The sequence below is a fragment of the Cricetulus griseus genome, chromosome 3 (genome assembly GCF_003668045.3).
Source record: "Cricetulus griseus strain 17A/GY chromosome 3, alternate assembly CriGri-PICRH-1.0, whole genome shotgun sequence".
Lineage (NCBI taxonomy): Eukaryota > Metazoa > Chordata > Mammalia > Rodentia > Cricetidae > Cricetulus > Cricetulus griseus.
The window spans coordinates 144,173,146-144,188,482 of record NC_048596.1 but is presented as its reverse complement, the minus strand read 5'-3'; positions in this window follow the sequence as shown (position 1 = coordinate 144,188,482).

The window sequence follows — 15,337 nt, the reverse complement described above, 5'->3', positions numbered from 1 at the left end:
CATATTGATAAAAATTAGATATATTATTTATATTTAATTAATTTTACACTCACATGACATATATGTAATTGCTCTCTTTCCTTGGTTCATTAGTGATATGATTTATGAAAAATTTAGTGATTTATTAAGCATAAAATCTTTTTTAAGCATACAATTCTTTTTGCATTTTATAGTCATATACTACAAAGATATCTAATTTTGCACGTATTAACACAGTTATGTCTTCCACTCATCTTATTTTTACAAATATCTGCATTTGGCTAGTTTGATTTATGCTTATGAAACTATATTCTCATTTAATGTGCTTTAATTTAGATTTTAATTGTTTTATTATGGCAAAAGATACAACTGCTTAGATATTCATTGCTTACTCTGCTTGAAGCATATCTCCTCTTCTAGAACAATTTGCATAATTTAAAACCATATCGTTAGTACTTAGCAATTAATAAGCTACTAAGGGAATAATGATACTTAATGAATGAATGGTTTCTTCCAATGAGAAGATAATTACATAAGAATATTTTTGCTTTAACTCTGCCTGTTGTTAGCTTGAATTCTCTGTGCACTGTGGATTGGAAAGACCAGTTGCATATGCAGCACTGAGAAGGTCATATAATGGAGAAAGTAAAAGTATTTGGTTTTGATAATGCCAGTTGATATAGCATGTAAGCACTCAATCTTTAAGCTATATTTATAATTTTTAGACTATATTAATTAGTAGGAACTCAATAAGTCATGTCTATGTACACTGGAACTCTTTTTTATTGTTCTAGCTGGCAAGGTACCATCCACTCAGCCACATATTGCAGGTGGAAATGTCATTAGCCTGATATTGCTCAGATAAAGTTCAAGTTACTAAAGACTCTTGTTTCACATGGCCACGTTAAAAACAATGCCATTGTCCTCCCCATGTGTTGCCTTGCTTGTGTCAATAATTAGTCATTTCCCTCTCTTGGATCATTTCATCCTATATTGTTAGTTTGATTGTGTTTCACTTTCTTGCCCTTTGTGGTTTTTAACTGTTTATTATGGCATAGATTGAAATGTAGAATGTGCATACATACAAAGAAACACAAATACCAATGCACATACATACATGCATTTTCATAAGTTCATACATATAAATATATAAAGACATACACACTTGCATAAACATATACACACATACAAAGATAAATGTGCAAACACGTGCATATCCTCACAAATATACGTGTACACATATAGAATCATACTGATATCATACAACTCAGATAACAGCCATATATATATATATATATATATATATATTCACAAACCTACATAAATACATGTGCATTCATAGACATGCATAAAATGCAATCATATATATACATATATCAAACCTGCAAATGCATACACATAAATCAATTCATACACATATGATATGACATGTAGACAAAAATACATTTATGCACACATGTATACAATATCCATACATGTATATGCACGAGTATACACATACACATACACACATGCACACAAATACACATATACAAATCATACATATACATGCACATACACAAATGCACACTTAAACACACACATACACATACGGACATACACAAATACTTATATACACATACAAATAAATGCTAAATACACACAACTATGCATACATATACAATGCGTACATGAAATGTACACATGAATGCACACATATGCACAAATACATGTGACTATACAGCGATATACACATATTAAATGCATGCATACACATGCACATATATAAACAAACATGCACATGTACACAAAGAATGAACTAGCTACTGAGGCCAGTCTGAAGACCATGCCCATATCCTAACTGACACTTGTGCTTTATCTTTCTAACAGTTTTTTTCCTTCCTCACTCAACAGAGTCTTTGAAGTACTGTTTTCAGAAATAGTAACTTCATATGATTTCAAAGGACAATGCAATCTAGATTATGTAAAATCTCATGTGTCACTTGTCTATTTCCTTCTCTTTGCATTCATAATGATGTTTCTTTTGACTAGCAGAATGTGTCATTTCATCAATAGTTTTTAGGGCGTTCTCCACATGAATACTATGCATTTATGTCATTCCATCTTCAAGAGGGACTCACAGCCTGATAACAGATGAAAGGAGGATTTTCCCTTGTACACTCTATGAGAGAGTTATTAAAATAAGTCTTCTGTACTTTCTGTTTGATGGAATGTGTGTAAATTCTCATGAGAGATTGTTATTACTTATAACCAGGATGCTTGCAGCTCAGTTTTAGCCTACAGACTGTTGAGTATAAAAGCTCTCTGAGAGTAAAGAAAGCAGATGCCACAGTTCATTTGAATGAAGATGAGAGGGTTTTGAGTAAAGTGAAATGGTAATTAGGTCCATGGAAAGGAGTCTGCACAGCGATAGTGCCTCCCAGCTTATGCTTGAACTTGCTGAGTACCTGAGCAATTGTCTGTGCATCGTTTTCTCTCTTGTGGGAATGCCTGGGTCTTCACTGCCTTTGGCTGTGTGGAGAAAATGAATAGAATTTCAGCTCTTGGGGATGCAGGCTGTTTTCTGAACAGTAGACAAATATATTCATTAAGTTGGTTTCTTTGCAAATATTTGTTTAAAGGCTTAATGCAGCAGTTTTCAACCTATGGGTCACGACACATTTGCCAAACCTCTATCTCCAAAAAATTGCATATTTTATGATTCATAACAGTAGCAGAATCACAGTTATGAAATAACAACAAACATAATTTTATGGTTGGGGTGGTCACAACTACATGAGGAACTGTTTTAAAGGGTCACAGCATTAGGAACGTTGACAACTACTGTCTTAAGGGCTATGGAAACTCTTAGATGAGCTGAAATGCACCCTGCTACCTATGCAAAAGTCTATCTGATCTATTATTTCTCTTCTATGTTATCTTTAAAAGAAGCAAGGTGGGGGAAGAAAGGAGTTGTCTTGCAATTAATTGAGTAATTTGGAAAAGAATTTTTATGTGACAAAACCTGGTTTTAAGTAGAAAGTATTATGTTAGAATATCTTAAACCTTCCATCAAAGTTATAATTTCAGAGAGATATTTGAATATCACAATTCCTAAAGCATATTGAAGAACAAACCCAAATACACAATTAAATCTACAAAATACCTTAAAACTTCAGCATCAGATATCCACATGTCTCAATATGTGTGAACAATAATGTCCCCAGTAACAAATATGCCCAGTCTCTTCCTTTGACACATTCTAGACAGGAAGTAAAAAGATTTGGGAATTTGATGAATGTTCATTCATTTCATATTCCCACTGTACAACTGACTGGACTATGCTGTGGGAAAAGAAAGGTGGAATGAAAGAGAATGTGAGAGTCTTGCAGGTCTGCAGGCATCTAGAGAGAAGCTGTGTCATCAGTCATTATTGGGTCTTCTGTGACCTGGCAGAGGACTGAGTTGTTCCTTATCTCATGTTCAGTCAGTCATAGCTGCCATAAAATTCAATTGTAAGTAACAATTTTTAAACTTCTTTAAAAACTTTTATACGTAACTTTTTATGATGATAGTGGATATTTATTAAATCACTTTTTGTTACTCAGCATAAAAACAAAATGTGGAAGGCAGAGATATAAAAATATTTAAATTAATAATTTAATAGAGACTCACTTTTGAAAATTAGAATAAGCAATGTCCTTTAGCTATCTGGAATAAATAAAGACAACTTTTCAGCCCTTGTGGATGTTCTCTTAACAGCAGACACATTTTTCAATTTCATATAATGAAATACAATATACACAGCAGCCTTACTCAGTCAGTGAGTGTTTAACAGGCATCTCATAGGTCAGAAATGAAGTTAGATATTGAATATTAAAATGACTTTTGAAACTAGCATAAAACCAGTTTGCTATACTCCATCAGGTTCTATTATATAAAATATTTCTTATTCAATAAACCTTATCAGATGTTGGGTATTAGAATTTCATAAACTGAACATAAATGAGATCTTCTGACTTAGATTATACTGAACCTCATATTAGATGCATGTACACACTTACTTTGAAAGTTGCTGGAACAGCCAGCTGTGGAGACAAACAGCTTTGACCCCAGCACATGGATCAATGTGAGTTTCAGGCCAGACTGAGCTATACAGAAAATCACTGAAATAGATGATAGGGTCAGAAAGACAAAGCACATTACCACATTCATTAAAATATAAACATCCTTTCATTTGAAAAATGAAGATAATTTAATTCATTCTCTCTTTGTCTCTCTCTGTGCATGTATGTGAATTACTTTGTTTTCCTCTGTGACAGTCTCTCTCTCTCTCTCTCTCTCTCTCTCTCTCTCTCTCTCTCTGTGTGTGTGTGTGTGTGTGTGTGTGTGTGTGTGTGTTTCTCTTTAAAACACTAACAAATTCCTGATAGATGGCATTTAAATTCGATGAATCATCACAAGCATTTTATAGACAACCACACAGGATCTTTAAGGAAAGCCCATAGTGTATGATTCAATAGCAACCTCTGCTGGTGCTTTATTGTGCCTCCACCATGGACAGAGTCCTGCTATGGCACACTATAAGCAGAGAAGACACCATGTCAACAAAGCTGTGTGGGTTGTGAGTTACTTCTGCAGATGTGGCATCCTGTACTATATATATCCAGAAAGCCCATAGAATCTGTCTTAGGAATAAAAGTGAAATGAGATTTTACCAGAGCAGGATTTCATAAATAGGTACTAAAGGGGTTTTGATGTGGAGAATGGTTTATTTAGCATAAGGCTCATCCTGGGGAGAAGACTCCAGGAAACAATCAATCTAAGGGCAAAAATCAATAAAGTTGAAACAAAGAAAACAATTCAAAGAATCAATGTAACAAAGAGTTGGTTCTTTGAGAAAATTAACAAGATAGACAAACCCTTTGGAAACTAACCAAAAGGCAGAGAGAAAACATGAAAATTAACAAAATCATTAAAATATAAAGAGGGACAAAACAATGGAAACTGAGGAAATCCAGAGAATCTTCAGGTCATACTTTGAAAACTACTCAATAACTGACTGAGGGGGGCAGGCAGTCAAGTACCTCTTATTCCACTCACTGCTACCATGAGGGTTTTTGTTTGTTTGCTTGCTTTTGGTCTGGACTTGATTTTACTAAGTGACTTCAGCTGCACATAGCCAGATATGCTCCTTCCTGCTCCTTCAGGTTGAGGAAAGTGGAACCTTATTTCTGCAGGCCTGGCTTGGAGCTTTTCTATCTGGCTGAGCTCTGGTAGGTGCTTCTGCCTATTCCATGGCCATCACGTAGTATGGCACCAACTAGCATGCCACCCACCACTCATAAACCAATTTAAGTGCTTGGTAGCAGGGCCTCTTTAAAAATAACCATGCCATTGTATGCCAAGCCTATCTGAGAGACTGCTTTTTCAGGCCCTAAGTGGAAATATATGCCTCATGTTGAGTGCCATATATAACAAGTCTTTTTCTGTCCTGCCAACCATCTCCCAAATAATGACACCGAAACTTCTTATTAATTGGTAAAGCTCAGCCTATAGCTTAGGCTAGTTCTTAAGTAGTTCTTATAACTTAAAATAACCCATTCATATTAATTTTACTCATGGCTTTTTATCTCTCTTTTGTCTTGTACCTCTTTGATGCTCTGCCCTATGGTATCTCTCACATGCCTAGATTCATCTCTTACTTCCTTTTCCTCTGTCTAGAAGTCCCACTCATATTTTCTGCCTAGCTATTGGCCATTCAACTTTATATTACACCAATAACAGCAATATACCTTCACACAGTGTATAAATATCTCACAACATGTAGCAATTAGATATGTAAGAATGCAGAAATGGACCTCAGGAAGGAATGCTGGACAGCTCTCAACAGACCTCTCTGGAACAATAGAACTTGAATTGATTTTTGAACTATTTTTTTTTCTTCATGCTGGAAACCAAAGTGAAGACCTAGTTCATATTTTTAAAATATTTATTTACTTTTTGAAAATTTAATACAAAATATTTTATCATATTCACTATTATTCCTCAACTCCTTCAAGAGTTCCCTCATTCTCCTTACCCTCTCAACTTAATGTTCTTTCTTTTTATGTAATAACTTATCTAAACTTATTTGAGATCCTTTGTACTCCTGGGAATGGGGCATTCCACAGCAGTACCATAGATTTACCAGGGGCTACAACATTAAAGAATATGACTTTCCTCTTCCATTAGTTACCAATTGTATATTTGACCAACACTTGGAGACTCACAAACTCAAACTAATCAGCATCTGTTTCAAAGTTTACTATGATTTCACAGAAGTCTTTAAGAATTTTATGACTTATTTGTTTTTCTACTTGAGACAGCATTTTCTATTCCTAGGTCACCTACAGCCCAGCCAGTCTTTATCAAATGTTACTTATCCAGGTTGTTAGGTCCTACCTTTTCACCATAACACGATGCTTTCAATTCCATAAAATTGAATTTGTTTGTTACCTTACTTTCCTTTGTTACCTTACTTGACTTTTTAAATTAAATTTATTCCTTAACCAAAGACTTACTGGAGTGCCTCAATGAGATTTTCTGTGGCCCTAACTCCCTCCGAACTCTCCCTTCCCTTTGCTCAAAAGCATAGAATCTTTATCTTCGGTTTCTATTTTGTATCAATTTCTTTTATTTTGCTAGCTTTAGGGTCTTTGCATATAAATAATAGTGTTTTTTGAATGTAAGATTTTTGAATACATAGATTAGCTTTCAGAAATGATAAAATTGTCACATTAACTGAAAATGATGAAAACAACCTGCACAACTGCCCAAGGTAGTGTACTCTCCACCTTTGCTATTGTAATATTACTTCCTATTCCTTAGGTTTAAAACCCCCTTCAAAAAAGAAGACAACATAGAGATCACTGAGTGAATCTTCATGCTATGTCAAACTCCATCAGTAGACCAGAGAATGAAACAAACAGTACAGAATAATATTTTCAAAACAAAATGAAATGAATTTCAGACTAAGATGAAGCTGTGTAGAAAATGCCAAAAGAGGCCCAATTCTGCAGGACTTCAGAATTCCTCAAACTTAGAGTCATAAATAAAGCCACTTTCAGGATGTATACACTGGGAATTCTCCTACTCATTATACTAAACTACATGAGCAGTTATGCTTATTAAATTATGAGCTTAATACAGGTTGTGAGCCCTAACTCTGTCAAGACATCCAGCCACATAGAGCCTTTTTATGGCTTATTCTTGTAAACACCTAATATTAAATAGACCCTTGAACAAGATAAATCCTTGCCCAACGTTGTATGAATGTTTCGAAACAAAATTAAGTATCATGATTGTAAGCTTCTATAAGTGCCAGTGGTGAGTTTTTATAGTTAATTTGATTTAATTCCAGATTTTATGTACTCCTGGCACTATTTCTTAAAATGCTGAAACTGGTTGAGATCCCACTAGAGACACTATTCTCATGGCATGTGTTAATTTCATGGACAGCTTGTTTCCAGGAAGACATTGCTTTGCACCAGAAACTGAGATTGGAGATTATTCACAAGTACCAGTCTAGCCACTCAATTTGCCTTTAGGCTCAGGCAGCATTTGCCATATTTAAAAATGTTTGCCTTTTCCATTTTTATATTAACTTTATGCCAGATGGTTTTTAGCATATGTGTCTGTGTACCACAGACATGTTCTGATGCCCTCAGAATCTAGAAAATGGTGTCAAATTCCTGGGAACTGGAGTTACGAATAGTTGTTATCCTTCAGGTGGATGCTAGGACTCAAACACAAGACCTCTGAAAAAGCAGCAAGTGTTCTTAACTTGATTCCATCTCTTCTGACCTAGTTATTGATTTAAAAAAAATGTAGTTTTAAAATCAGTCTGTTGCCAAGACAATAGGTTTCTCTTCAGAAACTGAAAGCAAGGCCCTGTTGCTAAACACAACAACCACACAACTAGTGGTCCAGGGAGTGCCTACATAGAACCATCACCTTCATATTCTAGTATGAAAGCATGAAAACATGCTTTAGGTTACCAAAAGAGAAACATAAACCCCAATACATTCACGAAATCTTTGATTTGTAATCTGTTCTACCTGTAAAATATGCTAGGACAATGTTGGCTAGGACAATTATGGGAGTAACCAACCAATGTATGATTGGGTTTAATGTCTACTCCATGAGATAGAACCTATAACTGACTCTGACTGGGTGACCAGGAACCAGAGACTAGACCGTCCAGAGAAGACTATGCTGGAGAAACCCACAGAAACAGTTGATCTGACCTAGTAAGAGCACAGAGGCCCCAGTTTTAAAGCTGGGGAACCAGAATTGGAAGGAACAAAGCCCTCTGAATGTGGGGGCCAGCTGGGAGACCTGGGCAGTCTATAAGACCTCTAACAGTGGAGCCTGTGTTTATTCCTAGTGCACAAATGGACTTTGGGAGCCCATTCCCTATGGAGGGATTTTTTTTTTATTTGAATTACAAACAAGATTGAATTACATGACAATCCCAGTTCCCTTCTCCCTCCCCTACCATCCCCCAACTAAAACCTTACCTATTGCATATCCTTTCTTCTAATCTACACATGACTCAAACTTTCTGCTCCCTCATGACCTCTGCATCCTTCCTCTTCCCTTCTCATTCTCCTTGCTCCCTCCCCCTCTTCCCATGTTCTCAATTTGCTCAGGGGATCATGACCCTTTCCCTTTCTCCAGGGGACAAAGTTTGTCTCTTTTAGAGTCCTCCTTGTTTCCTAGTTTCTCTGGCAGTGTGGATTGTAGGCTGGTAATCCTTTACTCTACGTCTAAAATCTACATATGAGTGAGTACATATCATGTTTGTCTATTTTGTGATTGGGTTACCTCGCTCAGAATGGTTTCTTCAAGTTCCATCCATTTTCCTGCAAATTTCAAGATTTTATTGTTTCTATCTGCTGAGTAGTACTACATTGTGTAAATGTACCACATTTTCTCTATCCATTCTTCGGTTGAGCGTCATCTAGGCTGCTTCCAGTTTCTGGCTATTACAAATAGTGCTGCTATGAACATCGTTGAACATATGTCTTTGTTGTATGAATGTGCTTCTTTGGGCATATGCCTAGGAGTGGAATTGCTGGATCTTGTGGTAGACTCATTCCCATTTTCTTGAGAAGTCGCCATACTGATTTCGAAAGTGGCTGTACAAGTTGGCACTCCCACCAACAGTGGAGAAGTGTTCCCATTTCTCCACATCCTCTCCAGCATAAACTGTCATTGGTGTTTTTGATTTTAGTTATTCTGTCAGGAATAAGATGGTACCTCAGAGTTGTCTTGATTTGCATTTCCCTTATGGCTAAGGATGTTGAACACTTTCTTATGTGTCTTTCAGCCATTTTAGATTCCTCTATTGAGAATTGTCTATTTAGTTCTGTATCCCACTTTTTAATTGGAATGTTTGGTGTTTTGGCAAAGGACACAATCAGCAAGACAAAACGGCAGCCCACAGACTGGGAAAAGATATTCAACAACCCCACATCTGACAGAGGGCTGATCTCCAAAATATACAAAAACTCACGAAGCTAGTCCCCTATGGAGGAATTCTATTGCAGCCCATATGCACGAAAGAGGGCCTAGACCCTCCCCTAAATGATATGATAGACTTTGATGGTTCCCCATCAAAGTCCTCATTATCTTTGGAGAATGGGTGGGGGTGAGTTGGGGGGGACTATGGGGGGATGGGAGAATAGGAGGGTGATGGAATGGGTAGATTGGTATGTAAAATAAGAGTGTTTCTAAAATTAAAATAAGCAAAAAATTTAACAATAAAATGACATGATATTATGCTATACTCATAGATCAGTGCCTTAGTCCCAGCTATCATGAGAAGGGCTTATCCCTGCATCAAATGGGAAGAGATACAGAAACCCACAGCAAGATAATATAAAGGGAGGGACACACACACACACACACACACACACACACAGAGAGAGAGAGAGAGAGAGAGAGAGAGAGAGAGAGAGAGAGAGAGCTATATCTTGGAACACAAGGTCAAAATGGGATGTCTCCACCAAATCAGATCAGGGAGCCCTGCAGAAGGAGTAGGGGATACAAAGGGTCTCAGAACACCAAGATAACAAGGCATTTTAAAACAACTGAGCACATCTCATATGAGTGCATAGAGATTGAAGTGGTTGCACCAGGTCTTTTGCATATATCATAGTTACCAGTTTACTGCTTTTCTATTACTCCTGAATGTAAAAATGAGTGGGTCTCTGAATCTTGTGGCTTTTCATGAGTCTCTCTTAATTTTCTGTTGGCTTGCCTTGTCCAATTTTGATATAATGGTTTATGCTTTACCTTATTATATTCTATTTTGTTATCTTTTGCTCTTATCTCTTAGTAGCCTATTCTTTTCTGATAAGAGACAGAAAGGAAGTGGATTTAGATGAAAGAGATGGTAAAGAAGAACTGGGATGGATGTAAAGAGAAGAAACTGTACTCATTATATTGTATGAGAAAATTACTTATGTTTAATAAAAGGGAAAATAAATTTTAAAAGAAAGTGTGGCTGTTGAGTAGGAACAGGGTGATTAAATATTTAATGGGTTTGAAGGAGGAGGAGAAGAAGGAAAAGTGATGGAAATAATAAACTATAAAATAAATAACAATAAAAAGAATTTATTTTAAATCTTCCCCTTGCCTCTGAAGAAATCTATGTTGTCTATGAATGTTTGTACATAGAAAGTTGATGGTTGTGAGTTTTGTCTTCCAGATATCTATCAGAATTTTACTATTTAGAGCTAATACATTATACTTTGAAGGTGATCTACCTCTGAAGAATTGTGATTCATTATAGATGAGCACTAGTCAAGCAAATGAGATCAAAGCCTCCCCATTAAATTATATCAAAATGAATACTTTATGGGCCTCTCAGGGGGTGGAGGGGCATTGAGAATGTCCCTCTGTATTTCTGGCTTTTCTAGAAATGGCTATGAAGACTTCAGACTCACTGATATCCTCCTGGTTCTGCCACCAGACTGCTGGGTTTAAAAGTTTACTCCACCCTACCCAGCTACTGGTTTTGAGATTGCACAATCACTAATTTAATCTTCTGTCTCTGCCATATTGTACAGCATGTAGACATGGTTGAAATGAGCACTTTTACCGATGGTAGTGCACGTTGCTTTTGAACAGAAGTTTAGAATCACTGACTTACAGACTCTGTGCCTGTGAACATATTCTCAAACACTAATGTATGGTTAGATCACTCTAGACAAAGCACATCTGATTCTAGTCTTTAACTGATCATCCTTATAGCACAACTTCCAGTCTCAAATAATTATCATATAAAGCCACAATGTTCTAAAAAAGACAAGAAGATACATGGTCATTCCATAACAGTTCTACTGCCATGTTGTTAGTCTAACAGAGAATGAACTCTCCCAGCTGGAAACAAAGTGTTCAAGAGGGAGAAAATGATCAGTGAGCTGGGGCTCTCATATTGATAGCACAAATGTCAGTAAGAAAACAAGAGTAGCTTGGAAAAGAGAAATTGCACTTGGTCTGTCAAACATAATACCCTCCACACGGATGTGAGTTTTTTCAAATTGATTAAATAAGTCTGCTTTACTGTGAATCTGTTGAGCAAAAGACTGATTTGAGTGGAGGAAACTAAAACCTCAATTAACCCAGCTCACTGCTACAACTCAACAGGCAATTAAAGAAAGAAAGCAAACACTTCAGTTTACAGTTTGCTGTAAAGGGCAAGACTCTCTGAACTTTCTCTTAACTTACCAGACAGTCACTGGAAGTTTTAAAAAATAAGGAAATGTAAAGAATAAAAGAGAGATACATATACATATTCAAAATTATAATCTCAATTTATGTTTAATCTGAGAATTATTATAATTCATACATAACTTGTCATAAGTAGAAATTGTGCATAAATGTGTCACAAAGTGAGAACATAAAAGTCAGCTAAAATTGTCAACTAAGCATCATCAAGTTGCCAAACTAAGAATAATCAAGCATTTAGGAACAAAATAAAAATTAGAAGTATGAAAAATATATCCAATAGAATATTAATTATTTAATATTTCCTAATTTTTACATGCTGAAAGTTGGAAAATATGAAACAACTGACAGATGAACTAAATTATTGGAGGCTGAGAGAAAAGAAAACTAGAAGAAATAAATTCAATAGGATGGAAACCCTATAGACTATATCACTGCAAAATGTAAAATGATCTTAAAACCAGGAAGGGTAGAAGTGCACACAGGGGCCTTTCCTGGCAGCTTTCAAGATCTATTCTTCCTTATTTCTTTTTAGTAGACATTTGGGGTATCCCAAAAGAAAGCCAGAGTCAAGGTGTCATTATCTCTGGGAGTAGTAGGACATACAAATTAATCAACTGTTAGCCCTAATTTCCAGCCACAGTAAAACCTGAAATCTGGAACTGCCCAAATCATCCCCAAATAACTCCTGTCACCCTTTCTTTCCTGTTAGTATTAATGTGATCTGGTGGGCAGATACAGCACACACCAGTAAGCCTATCACTAAGGAGGTTAAGGAAGGAGGACTTTGACTTTAGGCAATCATGGGCTATAAAATGAGACACTGTCAAACAAAAACAACAGGACGTGCATAAAAATAACAAAAAACAAAACAAACAAGAATAGGATCTGATGTATGATGGATACATTTAGAAAAAAGCAAATTTCTATTGGGTTTTTTAACCTTTGTGTTTTTGTTAATTTTTTTTTGCTTTATTTACAGATTTTTAAATTTTATTAAAGATTTGGGTTTTTGTAATTTATTATTAGTTCAAATTAGGAACAAGTTTGTTTCACATGCCAATCCCTTCCCTTCTTCCTCTCCTCTCCTCACACCTCCCCCCATCCCCTGAACTATCCTCCACCCCATCCACCCTCCACTCCCCAGGCAGGGTAGGGCTCTCCACAGGGGCTCTCCAAAATTCACTACATCATCTTGGGGCAGGCCTAGGCCCTCCCCCATGTGTCCAGGCCAAGAGTGCATCCCTTCACGTGGAATGGGCTCTCAAAGTCCCTTCTTACACCAGGGAAAATACTAACCAACTACCAGGGGCACCCTAGAGTGTGGAGGCCTCTTAATTGACATCCATGTTCAGGGGTCTAGATCAGTCCAGTACTGGCCTCCCAGACAGCAGTCTGGGGTCCATGTGCACCCGCTTGTATAGGCCAGCATTTTCTGTGGGTTTCACCAGCCTGGTACTGACCCCTTTGATCTTTATTTCTCCCTATCTGCAACTAAGTTCCAATGTTCATTTCAGTGTATATCTGTAGGTGTCTGCCTCTGCTTCCATCAGCCACTGGATGAGGGCTCTAGCATAAAAAGTAGTCATCAGTCTCACTATAGAGGAAGGGCATTTAGGTTATCTTCTCCACCATTGCCTAGAGGGTCAGTTCGTGTCATCCTTGTGTAAGAATCCTGGAAACTCAGGCTTCCAGGATCTTTTTCCAGGACCTCGGCCACCCCAATCACCATATGGAGGTGGAAACTTGATGCAAACAGCAAGAGGATTTAATGAAAGGTGGATATTAGTACAAATGGGCTCTCTCAGCATGCAGGCTAGAGAGCAGGCCCATCCCCCATGCACAGGCGTTTTTAAAGGCAAAAACCATAAGCTTAGGGAGGGTCCTCAACTCTCTGTCCATTGAATATATGACCAGAGTCATGGGTTCCTAGGAGGCCCTTTATCTTGAGGGGAGGCCTGGGAATCAGATAGCCTCCTGACACCACCAGTTGTAAAACCTACAGACCTCAGGATGTGCTAACTAATCTTGCCTGAGCAAATCGTAGCTATCTCTTTGTTTCATAGGGACCCTTAATTGATAATTATTGACACATTGGCCAGTGGGGCAATCTGTTTCCTTCATGAGCCCCTCAGGGAGGGTGGCCATCTGGGAATTCTTGGTACCCAGTTATCTTATGGCCTTATAAGGGATTAATTGCTGGTGGCTGGTAAACTCCAGGCACTAAGTCATCGTGGTAGCCTTGTTCAGTTTCTGGGCTATATTTCTTTGCTAATTTTTAAGTCTTTCACTTGTAGGTCTCTGGAAATCTCCCTAGGGCCAGATCTCTCATTGGATCTATAATGGCTCCCTCTAGCATGGGATTTCTCAACCTGTTCTCCTCTATTCTGCCCCCAACTCAATATTTCTGCTCCTCCATTTCTTCCTCTCCTCACTTATTCTCCTCCTCTCATTCTGACAGCTCCCTCTCCCCTACTCTCATGCTGCCAATTAGCTCAGGAGTTTCTGCCCCTTCCCATTCCTGGGGTCCATGTAGTTTTCCCTTAGAGTGCTTCTTGTTTCCTAGTTTCATTGGTGAAGAGGATTGTAGGCTGATAATCCTTTGTTCTATGTCTAAAATTCATATATGAGTGAGTACATACCATGTTTGCCTTTTTGCGACTGGGTTACCTCACTGAGGAAGGTTTCTTCGAGTTCCATTCATTTGCCTGTGATTTTCAAGATACCATTGCTTTTTATTTTGCTGAGTAGTACTCCATTGTATAAATGTACCACATTTTCTCTATCCATACTTCAGCTGAGGGACATCTATGTTGCTTCCATGTTCTGACTATTACAAACAATGCTGCTATAAACATGGTTGAACATATGTCTTTGTTGTATGAATGTACATTATTTGGGTATATCACCAAGAGAGGAATTGTTGGATCTTGAGGTAGACTGATTTCCATTTTTCTGAGCAACAGCTGTACTGACTTCTAAAGTGGTCTTTCAAGTTTGCACTCCTACCAGCAGTGGAGGAGTGTTCCTTTTTTTCCACATCCTCTCCAGCATAGATTGTCATTGGTGTTTTTTATTTTATCCATTCTGACAGGTGTCAGGTGGTATCTCAGAGATGTTTTGAGTTGCATTTCTCTGATGGCCAAGGATTTTGGGCATTTTAAGTGTCTTCTAGCCATTTCAGATTCCTCTGTTGAGAATTCTCTATTTAGTTCTGCACCCCACTATTTAATTTCATTTTTTGGTGTTTTGGTGGCTAGCTTCTTGAATTCATTGTATATTTTGGATATCAGCCCTCTGTCAGATGTGGGGTTGGTGAAGATCTTTTCCCATTCTCTGGGCTGTTGCTTTGTCTTACTGACTGTGTCCTTTGCCTAACAAAAGCATCTCAGTTTCAAGAGGTCCCATTTATTTATTGCAGATCTCAATGTCTGTGCGACTGGTGTAATGTTCAGGAAGCAGTCTCCTGTGCCAATTCGTTCAAGGGTATCTCACACTTTCTCTTCTAGAAGATTCAGTGTGGCTGGATTTATATTGAGATCTTTGATCCATTTGCACTTATGTTTTGTGTATGGTGACAGAAATGTATCTATCTGCAATC